This window comes from Myiozetetes cayanensis, unplaced genomic scaffold (genome assembly GCF_022539395.1).
Source record: "Myiozetetes cayanensis isolate MyiCay16 unplaced genomic scaffold, myiCay2020 scf1, whole genome shotgun sequence".
NCBI lineage: Eukaryota > Metazoa > Chordata > Aves > Passeriformes > Tyrannidae > Myiozetetes > Myiozetetes cayanensis.
Genome location: NW_026086604.1, coordinates 88,276,830 through 88,292,117, shown reverse-complemented (window position 1 = coordinate 88,292,117; position 15,288 = coordinate 88,276,830). Strand labels below are relative to the sequence as shown.

The 15,288-nt window shown below is 41.5% G+C and overlaps 1 protein-coding gene across 22 annotated transcripts in view; it reads right to left on the bottom strand.

Annotated features, from left to right (window-relative positions):
- ATXN1 (ataxin 1) overlaps nt 1-15,288 on the bottom strand; it is a 222,030-nt gene that overhangs the window by 205,785 nt on the left and 957 nt on the right. For 9 of the 22 annotated variants that reach the window (XM_050308033.1, XM_050309087.1, XM_050309363.1 and 6 more), the window contains exon 2: nt 9,102-9,221. The exons of 3 other annotated variants lie outside the window; for them this stretch is intronic. The gene's annotated coding sequence lies outside the window, so the exon portion shown is untranslated. 10 more of the 22 variants (XM_050308700.1, XM_050309539.1, XM_050307951.1 and 7 more) reach the window with 8 other exon arrangements.

Below are 15,288 nucleotides of genomic sequence, written 5' to 3'. Positions count from 1 at the left end.
TCATGCTCAGGTACAGAGAAAATAACTGAATCAGTTTTGGGTTTGTGGGTTTCTGTTTGTTTTGGTGGTTTGTTTTTGGTTTGTTGTTTGTTTTTTTAACAATGCCAGCATGTAATGCTATATAAATAAATATATGCTACTGATTTATTGGAGACCAGCTGAAAAGCTGGAAAAGCAAGATGTCTGCTGAAGAGACACTGCAGTAGAAGCCAGGGAAGACTGGCAGGGGCATATGGACTGAAAATCCAATGTTTGGCCAGGGAAACAAGCACCCACAGAGAAGCTTCAGGGAAGAAATAAAGGGTCTTTTCCCATGAGGAGAAGGGGAAGGCTGCGTGGAGTGAAAGGCTTGTTCAGGCAGATCATTGCAAAGCTCAAAATCCAGGGAAGTAAACTAGGAAGGGAACTAAATGAAACAACACTCAAATTTGTGTTTCTAAAGAAAACTACTGAGGTATTGAAACACTTTAGGCAGAAATACATTTTAGACACATAGAAACATACACACAAAAAATCAAACGAAAGAAAAGGCCAACACACAGTCTAGGTATCATGCAGGTAACAAACCCAGTAAGGGAGCTGTACAAGTAGGTCAGATATGCAGCAGCGAGAATTGCTGAGCATGGGAGAATCTTTGTAGAGAAGGCAGTGAGGAGAAAAATTAATTGGCCAGCAATAAGAGAATGAAGTCTGGAAATGGTTAAAACAGGATAGAAAGATAAAAAGGCAAAACACTGCTTGGGCCATATAAAGAAAGATTAGTCTCATTCACCAACACATCCACCTGAGCCATGACAAGGAAAGAAGACTGACGGCACTTGACTGAGGAACAGCTTTCACTCCCTCTCCACTTGGAGGAAAAGCCAAGTGAATGCCCTACTGCTGCCAAACAAGCAGTGTCTGATCAGCAATGCTGACCTGCCAGCAACGGCTCTGAGTCCAGAGGGCCCTGACACACCCCAGAGACCCCAGGCTCCATCACACCACATTTACACCCACATGGCTCCATTTAATCCCATCCAAGTAAGAAACAGAAGTGGGAACCTGACCTCTTATTTCACTGCAGCCTTTGGCTGAGCGCCTCAGTGCGATGTGGAACACACACAGTTCACTTTTAATAAGATGCTGCAGCACTACAGGTTTCATAGAGACACTCTGGCTGAGCTGTGTGAACAGCACCAAACACTGCAGCCAGCCAGCTGACAGCTCAGATAAACGCATTTCATAGCAGAGCTCCACACATAGCAGAAGTGTGTCTTAGTTTGCATTTCTCCCATTCCATACAGCCAACGTGACATTCAACAAGTTTGACTCCTTAGATAACAGGGGTGTACTTGATTGCTGATGTTTAATGTAGTTCAGATGCTTACTATAAACCTTCTACCCACTTTGGGCTAGTGGGTAGGGCTCTTTCTGGCTATACACTAACAGACAACAACATCTGGATAATACCATCATATAATGTCATATTTTCACTCAGGAATTACTTTAATTTCCTCAGTCACTACGCACCGTATTTCCCCTGAATCTCCTACTGAGAAGCAATCAAAACAAACTAGTGGTGACCAAAAAAATGGTAGGATGCACCCATGCTGGTTTGTATCACTCTCACAGCTGAAGACTAGGCAACACGACTGAGTTATTCTGTCATCTTATGCAAATATTCAGTCCTTCTGGTATTGCAGTATCACATGTATTTTAAGACACTATGTAAAATACTTGTGAGCTATCCAAACACATACACAGTGCAATTTTAAACTATAGATGTATAGATCTACGGTGGAGGTCTACAAACTTCACCATCATCCTCTTTCCCCATAAAATAGAAAGCAGATGTGTTAAACATACTGACATGTCACTTATCTCCCCACAATTTAATTAAGCAACTGTCAAGTTCACAAAGGAAATCACAAGGGATTTCCAAGACTGTCATTAATAACAGAAATATCAGGCCAGATCACAGCAGAGATCCAAGAAAGTTTAGCAAGTCTGATAAGTAAGAAACCTGAAACTCTAACTCCGATTCAAAGAGGACACAGGCAAGTCCTAAGCAAAGAGGTGAAGCAGCTCCTCAGTTCTGCAAACAAGGAGATGCAAAGGCAAATAATTTGACCAGATCTACCAGGTCATCTTTGGCTAGTCCATCAGCAAGTGTTGCTCACAGAGGACTCATTATAGCATGGCCCAGGGCAGCTATGGAAAAAGGGAAAGAGAATCCAGATGAAAAAAACACAGTATCTAGGATGTATTGGTCTCTCATTTGTAATAAAGTAAGGGGAAGGTACCATTTCCTTAGAGTGCCAGGGAGAGAACAGCAGGTGTCAACAGAAAAACCTTCTCCGCATGTTAATGTGTTGTGATTGTTTCCAATCAGATGCCCAAATCTTAAGACATTAGTATGTAATTAAAATCTTGTGTTAAATGAAGATTACGGTCACAATATTCATGTTACTGTTTCCGTAATAAAAAAAGTATTATTGTAGTATTATTATAGTATTGTAGTATTACTATATATTGTAGTATTATTATAGCATTATATTGGTGCATTCACTTAAGAGTTGGACTCAATGATCTCTGTGAGTCCCTTCCAACTCAGAACATTCTGTCATTCTGTGTATTGGTGTTTCTGGGGCCAAACATTTTACTCTAAAATTCAACCTCAGTAACAAGCAACATTGCCTCCCCTTGCTGAGGGAAGAAAATACCCTGGGCCAAATATGTGGTCTTTTGGTACAACCTCTTCTGAAATCACAGTCAAGTGCTGTCCAAGTGGAGCCTCAGCCTTTGGGGAAATGCTGCTAAGCCTGGAGAGTTTTTCACAAGCAGACAGGCTATCTCTGAGTAGGCAGCTGAAGATCAGACTGAATCGCCACCTAGTAACTCTTTGGCTACCTCTGGAAAATGAATATGACACCACAGTTCGGGATGTAGGTCCCTTCACAACAGCTATAATGGTTTGTAGAAGGATTTGTCAAGGGACAACTCGCGGCAGTGTAAGCAAACCTTCATATCATAGGTGAGGCATTTTGCTCACAGTCATATTTCTTATTCGATTCTTACAGAGGATTTCTGTTTTCAGCAATGCCTATACAGCACTATCTGAGACACCTTGACTAGTTAAAAAATTAAATATGATAAAAAGTTAAAAATAAATCAAAAATGGTTCAACAACCTTCTGTGGGGTTTCAGTTGCTTGTGTTGTTATGCTCCCTACTTACTCCATTTTACAAAATCTGAAATTTTATATGTTTTGCCCTCTTGTGTCTCTGCTTTTAAGAAATGACGTATTCCCTTAAAAAAAAATTCAAAAAAGGAAAATGGGACACATTTTTGTATTAATTTTTTTTTTAAATCACCCAAACTACAACAAACACACAGACAGATAGAAAGTAATTGTGTTCATATTTGAATTCTGTACTTCAAGCCACCTTTGATCAACTTGATTAATAATCCTTTCAAAAGATTTTATAGCTGGCGTACTTCAAGAACACAATTAAAGTAGATTAATCTGTTCTGCATTATGTTTCATAAAATTACTGTTCCTCTGATTAATTTTGAAAAAAACCCATGTAACTATGTACAAATGCATTTTCCTCATTGATAAAACAAGTCTGTGACATAGTTTCCAGTACTGGCCAAGCAACAGCATTGTGAATATCTAATAAATCAGCAGGCCTGATGATGCAATGTCATGTGAGCTAATATACAAACTACTACACTTTTTATTCAAGGAAAAGAAAAAATAGCCCAACTCTCAGCTTATAGCACCGACTCAGCTACAATGGAAATCTTCAGGTATCAGTATCTGTGAAATAATGCCACCAGCTAGTCAAAGTGACTGTAGCTGATCCATAAACATCCCTCTACTGAAATCGGTAACAAAGTCTTATTAAATTCAACAGCATGGTTTTGCATAGCTGAATTTCAGAGACACTGTAATAAACAGGACCCATCTGACTCCTGATCTGCAAGAGAGACTCACTTTGACCTTACCATGACTGCCACGAGCAGGGCTGATGTCACTTCACCCCATAAATCCCCTCGCCTGGCGCTGTAGCTAAGCACTGCTGAACTCAGGTACCCTCTAGAAACACTGCGATGTTGTAATTAGCAGTGAGACTTCCAATGCATTCCCCAGCCAGATACAAGGGTTGCTGTGGCCACTAGAGTAAAAGAATGTGAAAAGGGATTGGGGAAGAATGAAAAAGACAGGTAACAGCAAAGAAAACACAGTAAAAACTTATCTAAGTATCTCAATATTAAAAGAACACAATAATCATCAGGAATCAGGTATTACTGTCAGATAGGTATTACAAGAAACACTAGGTTTTTTAAAAGAAAAAAATTTCCATTAAATTGATTATTTCAGTGAAGAGAAGCAATGATACATAGAAGGCATCTCTGACACAAGCTTCTGCTTCTTGACGTCTAAATTACATTAGGCTTAGTTTTGGCTTTTTTTGAGAAATTATGTATTTAAGATTCTGTTCGCAGTGCAACCATAATCTAAACCCTTCCCTTTTTTTTTGGCAAAAGCTGTGCATCACTCACGTTCAGCTGTTAACTGCGAACTGTTCACATGTCTTAGTGTTGTTTCAATGTTCCTATGGCAAGGCTAAACAGCATTTCAAAAACAATGATATCCCCAGGCCTGCACTGTAGTTTCTGAAGCACAGATTAAGCACGGTATTCTGCTCAACAAGCTCATCACTGTTAAGTAACTCATCAGAAAATAAAGAGGGAATTATCAAATGGGAATTGCCAAGTAATTAGTTCTCTGAAGCAGATGACATACAACTGTTAAAGGGAGGGGCTTCCCTGTTAGTCATATGTCAGAGTAGAGCCTACTAATCTGTAAATAAAAATGTAGTACATATGATTAGTGCTATGGGCTTTTAACAGCTAGTGGTACATGGAGAATAAAGTTACAACTTCTTGTACTGTAATAACCTACTAGGAATTTTTTTCCCCTTGTATACAGTGAATTTTCAAACCATTATGTATCTACTTTCTATTCAGCTACTACACATGGCCCTGAAAAGGAACTGCACCAATGAGAAAATATTCACAAGTACAAAATTTCTGAGCACAGTAAAGAAGGATTAAGCCTGCTTTTTGTAATTATCCTTCTCCATTAAAGCCAGACTTTCTTTTAAGCAGCTGGCCTCACAGAAATGTTAAATATACAAAACTGAAAAGGCCTTCATGCCTTTGCGTATCTAACAAACAAAAATATGGTAACAGTCACAACCACACTCCAATATGAATGAGATACACTTTAAGATTTGTACATTTTTATAGTGCAAAGAGTGACTCAAAAAATCCTAGTCAGGTTTACAGCCAGTTCCAAAATAAGTAGTTGATGAGAAAATAAAGAAGCAAATATCAAATTTGGAGTTTGCCTCCATCAGTGTCTCACTATGAGAAACCTCTGAGTCAACACATTTAAATCCAGATGCTGTCACCTGGGCTAACTTTTGAGCAAACTATACCCCCTGGTAAGGAAGGCTGACTTTCACCCAAAACCACATTCAGGAGGAGGGCGCACACATGGACTCAGGCTTCTACACAACTTCACATCACATCTGGTTACCTCATCACCTTTTGGCCCCCAGGACACAGAACTCTCCAACGCATACTTACAGTAACATCCAAAAGCCCACACTTTTAAAGTAACATTAACAAGTTGCAATGTGTGGGACAGCAAGTCTCTTATTCCATTTGATACACCTTTTTAAAATACCAAGGTGGAAGGTGAATCAAACCTCGGATCGTGGTTTGTATCACATTATGAACATGTGCCTTATATTTTTACGTAGACAGACCACTACACCTAACTCTATTTACACTTCAGACTGTGTATGAAACTTTCTATCAGTCAGACACCAGATCTTCAGTATCTGCTGAAGGGACAACAGAGCAAAAACATGAAAGATTACAGCTGAGGTGAGGAGACCACAAAGCTTCGTATCAAAGACAATGCCTGCACTCACATCGTTTCATTTAATTTACCTTTGAGTTATCCACACACAAAACAAATGATTAAAAAAAATTAAAATTATTTCTAATTATTATCCTATTATATCTAGTTCACAGTTCCATTTCACTTGTGCTCTTAACATGTTAAAATCTCCATTGCCTATCTTCTTTTAGCCCTACATCTACTGCAGGCCTCCATAGACAGTACGAGAGGGAAGAAATAAAACCAGCTATCGTACAAGGGCACTGATATGACAACCAAAAAGCTACCATTGCACACAGTAATATAGAGAGACTGACTCTTTTGTAGTCACTATTAAGTATTTTAAAAGGGCAGACTGTTGTCCATTTACAGAGAGCAGCAGCCAGAAGCCTGCATAAAACAGAAATTACATCTTATGTACAAAATAAGCTAGATAGTGTATACAGACATAATTATTGAAAATTCCACCCCAAAAAAATTTTTACAAATGGGTTGCAGTTGTAAATTCAACCCAGTACTATAGTATGATTAATAAATACCAAGTGACTTGACAGTGGAAAAGATTAAAAAGAACTCTTTAATTGTTAAAATGTCCAGTGTATCATGCAAAATCCTCTCAAGACAACTGTTTAAAAGAAAGCATTGAGCCATTTGCCTACGTGGAAGGAGGCAGTGCATGCTGTGAACAAATAACAATAGAGAGAATAACAAAACAAATAACAGTAGAGAAGGCTAAAATTAAAAAAAAAAAAAAAGCTGTATCTATTTATTTCTTTTCATTTTATTTTAATAATCACATTTTCTTGTCCAGGAAAGATGCTTCACAGGCTCTGGAAAAAATGCTCCTGCTTGATTTGGAAGGGTAAGCACACCTGGAGCTCACACACAGCAGCGACATTACCCCCTGAAGCCACACAAATCCTCAGGTGAGTAAAGCCACAAATGCATTAGGTCTCAAGAACAGTTTCTGAGATCTCATTTTTGGACGCGTTCAAATGTGTCCAATGTTTAATCCCTCTGACAGACTCCACGGTAAAAACCCAGGTCTGCCTAAAACAAGAGCAGAGCTGTCACCACCTTCACCCCAAAATAAATGAGAAATCCCCAGAGACAATGGGCCTGAGTATGAGATGTTCTGTCTTGAGCAGTGAATCTTATCGGTGGCCGCTCACTGCATGGTGCCAGGTCATGTTTCTTTCATGTGTTACTACTGCGAGCTACTGCCTGTTTCTCCCAGTGAGAGAGAGAACGTTTGTAAGTAGGTAGTGTCTATCACAACAACTTTTATCTCACTTACTTAGTTTTACAGTGGGCCTGATTTTGACCGTTCCATAGAGAAGACAAGTACTAACTAATGAGGTCAACAGAAATACCCCAAATTCAGTGACTAAAATGTCCAACAAGAAAAGAAACTGAACTAAATCTAAGGTTCACAAATACGACACTATACTTCAAAGCTGAGCTAGTATAGAGAAAACAGCAGTTTATAACCATATTCCTGTCATGCCTCTGCACCAGACTTCACTAGGTTACATTTTTTATCCAAAATGTTTGCTTAACATCTAATATATACTCTGTCTCCTGCAACTGCAGAAAATACCAGATGCTAAAATATTCAAGGTGACTTAGCAATACATTGTGGGTAAGACAATCTGATTATTCACAGCATTTGACCAATACAGTATAAACTATTATTTTTTCTAATTAAGAAATACAAGGCTTTCATGAAGTAATCACTTCTTCAAATAAATACATTTTCATACAACTCAAGCTAATCCTGAAAAAAAATGAAAAGCTTTGTGGAAATGATAATGTCTTAAAAAAACCTTCCTTCTATCTCCGAAGTCAATAGCTGCTACCAAGTCAGTTTTCTTCCAAAATGGAAAGACAAAGTGTGTCAGTGCACGGGGCACTTTGTGTGGTTTCTCACTCTCAAAAATTCTTATCGGTCTGAAGAGTTACAGTGGTTAAAATACACCCCCACCACTCAGGATCATTTGTAAACCATAACAGGCACGTCTTCGTACCTAACTACTTGCCTGGGCAACTTCCCTTAAAACACAGCACCCTTCCCCACAGCCACAATAAAATGTAAATTATGGGCTGCATACTTTGCTATGACATGCTGTATACATTAAAAAGGTATTCTGCAATGGAGACTTTCTGATCAGCCTCGCATACATAGAGCGCTACAGTAATTAAATTTTCTGGTAGTAAATTAAAAAAAAAAAAAAACAAAAACCAACTTTGATTTTCTTCAAGTAATCATTATATTTAATTTTCTTTCATTTAAAGACACAAGCAATTTTATTATGACCCTTTATCTTTTTTTTTTTTAAGTATTAGCAGTATCGCCAATCCCAAGCACTTAAAAATCATAGAACAGGTCCAAAAAAACAGGCTGGCTTAATGACAATCAGATTAAAGAAATAAAATTAAAATTTATGTTCTTTTTATTGGCAGTAAGATTGTTGAGTCTTGGGACTTGGTTTTTTAAAGGTATTCTCCACAACCATACGGGAAGAAGAGAGAGAGGAAAGGGCAAGCAGACTGATATATGTGCACTATTATATCCTGTCTAACTACGGCATTTCACGGAACAAAATCAGAAGAATTTAAAAGATTCCTCAAACCAGAGTAAAGGACACCTAGAGACATTAGTAGTGACTAGTCATCCTAGGAAGTATTCTTATGCCAGACAAAGTTTAATGCATCGGAGGAACTCGGGACAGTGGAAAAGTCAAGCAGGTGGCAAGCATCGGGAACCACCGAAAATATTCATAAAAGTGCAGGAAGGGTTTATACAATTTTACATGTGGCATTTTATAACAAAAATCAAAGTGTCAACTTTTCCATTCATACTATCATCTTTTAGTAACTGAATATGCTCTGACCTGAGGTGAGCGTAAAACCACTCATCTGGAACCCATTTGTCCTGTTAGTCACTGAACTGAGTCACCAGAGTTAATGGAATTTTTCTGAGCAGAGTTTCTCAAGGACCTCTACTGCCAGGCAAGGGAAGTACAAACGTATCACGGGTAGGTAATCATACAGACACCAGGAACGTGTGCACGTTTCTTAAAGCCCAGATCAGACAGTGTACACTTGTTATAGGAAGATAAAAGCATCGCATTCTCACCTTATTGGCAGTGCATAACTGTATGGTGAAGACAAAAATGAAAGTGGTCACTGTCCTACAGGGTCAAGAATAAATTCACAGCTTGTATTGCTTGCCCATCTGGTTTGGCCTGCGATGTGACTGTTGATCCAGGAGTTGAAGAGATGGAAACCAAAATAAAAGGAAACAAAAGCACAGTTAAGAGTCAAGCAATTTACAACATGCTAAGACATCACAATGAAGACTGAGAGAGGCTGCTTCTGCTACTACTCAAGTACAAATAAACTATAGATTTAATCCTGCAGACAGAGAACATACAGTAGAGAGTAGAGCCCATTTATTCAGACTGAGTGCTCTTTTCCTAAATGTGATCTTAATGAGGTGAAGAATCATAAGCGAGTTGAGATGACTGTCTTCACCGCCAACAGAACATATTTTATTTGAGAAGCAGCTGCATCCTGAAAACATACTGCTGCAACTACTACTATTAGGTGAAAAATAATCACCATTTGGAACGTGACTTTATCTTGTACACTATTTTGTCATTAATGGGGGTATGCTATAATCGATGCCTACTACTGAAAACTCCCAAATAATATCAACAAAGCAAAATTCTACTGATGTGATTTTTTTTTTAATTTCTGTAATTTTGCTCAGTAAAATTATGAAAGCCAGCACTGAATTTCTGCTGACATCACTTATTAAACAAAATTCGTTTGGGTTTTCCACTTGGAATCTCACCAAATATTTTTATCACTCTTGGTACAATGAAAGGATTTAGTGGGACCGTTTCCCCCTCACTGAGAAGCATTTCTGTTGTTTCAGTTATGAGCATACTTACTAGTTCCTATTTATGGAAGGATTTGCATGCATATTAAACTCTAGATAGGTTCTTTATTCAATTCTTATTCAGCAAAACCCTTACTGGGACATGTACTAAAGTAACTTTGCAGACTGGGACCAATGAACGCATACAGATCTGCACATGGTTGTACGACCACCTCAGACTACAGCTTTGAGAGAAAAAAAAAAATCACGAAGAATTACATTCTCAACACATGCATTGAGATCAGAAAGGAATTATGGTCACAGATCTGGTTTCTGTCTTTTTGCAAAAGTCAGGAGTCTACAAAGTTTCTTACATTTTAAAACATTAGTCATGCATCACCTCAGCCAGAACAGAGTAAAAACTTCCACTTTCTTAAATAAAGAAAGTGAACCACTGAATAAAACTCCAAAACACAGTGCCTTCATCCAAACACCTATTTATTTTTTTATCACACTTGCATAAAGTAAAATGAAAGGATGAGGTCAGGATTTTCACTTTGCAAAGCTTAGGCTATTGAAGTCACTGGAATATAGCATGTCAGTTCTTTGCAATGAAATATTTACCTGAGCCGAGCCTGCCACACTTCTGTTTCTTGTGCTAATTATATTTTTATCTGTTAACGCAGAGTTGGTTACAGCAGCAGTCTCAGAAGATACCTACAACTAAATCTGTTACCTGCACTCTCTGAATTGTACACACCATACCCGCACGGTTCTCCAGAACAGGCAGATCATTCACAGCCTGCATGCTTACAGCTGAGGCTGTCACACAGCCCGACTTGTCTCAAGCAGCATCAGAGTGAGCTGCCTCACACGCTGGAGTAGGTTTGCAGCCAACCAGCGCTTTCAGTCCACCTATGCAATTCTGACACGCATTTCCTTTACAGCCTGCCATACTGCCTTATTGCATTTCCCCTTCAATTAGTACACCACAACAAAAGAAGTGCACTGTATGAACAATGACAATGATAATCCTGACTGCCATCTACTAAGAGGGGCTGCTAAACTTCGGCAAGGGGAAAATTAGGCCTTGATTTTGTTTTACTAGTTATGTCACTAAAACAATTATTTTTAAATTTTAACATTTAAATCCTTAGTTGATTTTCAGGTGACTGCATCCAAGCGTCTATTTTCTTAATTAATGGGAAACTAGGCCACCGGATCTATTACATAAAAAATTTTGTTAAGTGAAATTCCAGGCCTCTTGTAAATGTCTTTTAAAACAAGACTGTTTTTCTCAACTTCTCTAAATAAATTCAATCAGGCCAGAAAGGCAAAGAATAAAAGTTGCATTGTTTATTTTCAAAAAGTCTTTTAACTATGTATATATGGCCTTTTTGAAAGTAATTACTTTCTAACACTCTTAGTCACACAGGTAATTTGTCTTACAATAAAATATGTATAAGCAGCATGCGGCACACAAAGGCTCACACTACAGGAGTCGTCCTGTGTGCGACTATTCCACTCTCTCCAGCCAGTCCTCCTAACAAGCTCTTCTATTTCAAGCCACCTCCTCAGTATGGAGACCCAAACAGAAGCAGACACACTGAGCCGAGGATATTCTCTCCTAACCAGAAGAAGCCGAGGCACTGAAAAGCTGCTCTTTGGGTGCAGAAAACTGCCTGCAAATGCCCTGTCCCCCGTCCTTCTGAGAAGAAACACCTCTGTTCAGCAAGCAGGCTGAGACCTGCAAACTCATCACACCAGACCCAAGACCACTAGCTGCCTGTTACCACAAGAGCTGAACCACCAACAGGCATTTCTCATTACCTCCTCCTTCAGCTTCACTGCTTCAGCACCAGAGAGATTAAAATATCTATTTTAGAGCTATTTCTAGATTGCTTTATGCTCCTGCCTGGTACTTACAAATGCTCAGGAGCTGTGGGTGCTGATGATTTCTCATCGAGACACGAAATCCTCTGGGCCAAGTTCAATATTAGTGTAAGTGCACACAAGATTAGTGACTGGAATAGGGGTGTTACCCACTTCTACAGACACTTAATGCAGCTTCTTAATCAGGCAAAAATCCTATTTAAACCCACAGTGCTTTTTGCCATGAAAAGTAATATAGAGAAAATAACAGTGATACGCAGCAGATCACTTTCTGAGCTCGGTTATTCTACTACATGCCTGGATTAAGTCCAATAAATGGAGTTATTCTAGATATACACCCATGTAAGTGGCTCACAATCCCGTCCCCTGGAGTCACTCCAGATTTATGACATAGAACACAGTGCCAAATTTAGTGCTTTTAAAAAATTGTACCTACATGTGTGGAGAAGTGGCTTAAAAGAGTGATGTTTAAACACTGAGAATGAAGACAAATATACATTGCTTGATGAAACATGTTTTTAAGAGCACCATGCAGTTCGAAGCTAATTATATTGCATATTCTTTCAAGGTATTATAAACTGTGGCAAAAAGTCTCCTGCTCTGTGGCTATAATATTTTGATGAGCACAAACACAAAAAAATAAATATGAAAGAAATATTGGAAATGAAAGAAGTACTGGAAATGAAGTGTTTGCTGAGGAGAAAATTGGTTTTAGTAGTATATACTTAGGATTTTATCAAGAGAAACTGCAGTCAGCTTTAACTTAAAACACAAAACCTTGCTAAGAACTATAACAAGGCTTAGCAAATCTAGAGTGACAACAGTGATATCAAGTATCACTGATTTTCGTTTTATCAGCCAGAGGATGTAAAGTACAGTACACGAGTGAAGACTAACAAACCTGTGGCCTAAAATGTGAATGCTGGAATGGGAACTGTTCCAAACAACATGACAGCCACCAAACGGTTAACTCAGACAGACGGGGTGGGGGGGGAAGAAAAAGAAAAAAAAAAAAAAGGAAAACTCCAAAGAAACTTTTATGCAAGCTTTTATAAGCCAAAAGCATTTTTACGAAGTACCACAGCTTCATTAATTTGCTAGTAATACACTCAAGTGGAGCTGACGATTTGGCTAACCTGCTAAGTGTGCCACGTACGGTCCCGTCTGCCTGACACCACCGCAGGCAAAGAACACTCTTCCCAAGAAGTTCAGCCATTAGGAACCCACCACCGGCATCCTTCAATTTTCGGCAAGCCCGAGGCGGTGCCCACAGCACACACAGGGCTGGCGGTAGCCCTCTGGGTCGCCTGCCAGCCACACACACACACCTGGCTGGACGGTGAATACGGTGAATCCTGTCTGTTACCATGGCAGCCTGATCTAATTACATGACTGATCAGGGCTGGAGTAAGCAAGCTGAAAGCCTGCACCGCTGACATGTCGCTACATGATGAGAGAGACAGACAGACAGCCGAGTACGGAGGAAAACCTATCGACCTCTGCCTTATGTAAAAAGTGAGATTACAGGCACCCTTTCAAAATAACTGCTGTCTGTAAAATACCGGGCCGGTTTTATGAACAAATTAGGTGCAATAACGTACAATTACTACTATTATCTCACATCACAAAAATAACCACAGCGTAACATTTTCCCTGACCATTCTCAATTTCCCTCTCCCCCATTCATAACCCCTGCTCCTTATGATAAAATTGCACCGTCTCCATCACCCAGAACAGAAATAGATTAACACGAACCCGGGATTTTCCTTTAGGGGAAGGCTTCATTCGAAACTGAAATTAAAAGTCCTTGACTTCTCGGTGTGTCAGCACAGTAACTCACTATGCCTGACCATATCTGACACGTAAAGTAACCATTACTGCATAAAATACATAACCATGAGCGTTAAAGGTTAAAGTGTAAGCTGTGTTACAAAATATGAATTTCTTTACCATATGAAAGGGAAAAGGTCTCCAGCAAAGGTCATCTACCTGCACACCCCTGCCGATCAGTACACAGAAATCATTTGTAAAGAGGAAGGTTTTACAAACCCGGATTTCTTCGTCTGGGCGTAACAGGAATGCTTAAAATTTTTCCCCAATTCTATCTGGAGTTCGGGCTCACGGGGGAGAGATGCTGCTCGGAGGAGTCCCTATTACACAGCATACGGTAAACAAAATAAAAATAGCCTGTCGCTCTCGTTGTCTACACAGTGCATTATATAACGGGCTTCCGACTTGTTTTCTTTTCTATTATTACTCTTCAGCAATTCCTCCTCTTCAATAACATGTAAATCGCTCCCAATTCTGTCATTTTATTATTACCGCTATTACTATTACAGTAGGAGCTAATGCTTTTCCAGCACGCTTTAATTTAGACTTTAATATTCTCAGGAATCGCATTGACGGATTCAGCACCCACAACCGTACACGGGGTCATTTATTTGTTTTTCTGCCAGTAAATTACGATGCCTTAGGAACAACAACAAAAAAAAAATAAAATAAAAAAAGCCGAACCACCACCAACCCACCCTAAAACCCCGCAACCCAACCACCCCCCACCCGACCCAAGCAAACCCGGAGGTGGCGGGGGATCGGTGAGCGGCAGGAGGGCAGCGGCCGCCGCTGGCGGCGAGCTGAGCCCCGGGGCGGCGGCGGTGGTGGGGGGAGCCCCGGCCCCGCTCCCCCGCGGGGCTCCGCCGGCCAGACCCCCCGGCCGCGGACGGGCGGCGGGGCGGTGGCCCCCCCGGCGCTCCCTTTCCCCCATCCCTCCCGCCCCGTCCCTCCCGGCAGTACCGGGTGGCGTCTGCAGCCGGCCTGGGCCCTGAGTGAAGCGGAGCGGGGCTGCTGCCGGGCACATCCCAGCGCCAGCGCCGCCTCCTCCGCCGCCTCCTCCTCGCTTCATTCACCCTCCGGCAGCCGCCCAGCCCCGTACTACATACGCCGTGCGGCGGCGGCGACCGGCCCTGCCGGCGACCGGCCCCGCGCTGCGCCCCGCCGGGTCCGCCCGGCGTACGCGCCCCGCACGGCCCCCCCCGCACCGCGCTGACACACATGCACGCACACACACACACACACACACACATCCACCGCACCGGCACCGCACCCTCCGCACTCACACACACACACACGGCACGGCACCGCACGTACCGGCACCCTCCGCACACACAGACACACGCACCGCACCCCCCGCAAACACATACACACGCACGGCACCGCACACACGCACCGCACCCCGCACACAACATACACACACACACACACACACTCACGGTCACAGTCACGCACAGCACCCCCCCTCCCCCCCGCACACACACACATTCTCACAGCGCAGTCTCACACACCCCGAGTCCGCCGCCGCACCGGGGGCAGCCGCGGCTCGCAAAATGTCCACCGTCCCCGCGGCCACCCACACCCCGCCCGGGCCGGGGGAAGCGGGAGGGAGGGAGGGAGAGGGGGGTGAGGAAGGAGGAAGGAGCCGGCGGGGGGGCAGGGCTGTACAGAGCGGCTCCCGCTGTGGGGCCGCCCTGTCCCCTGCTCCCTCCCGTGT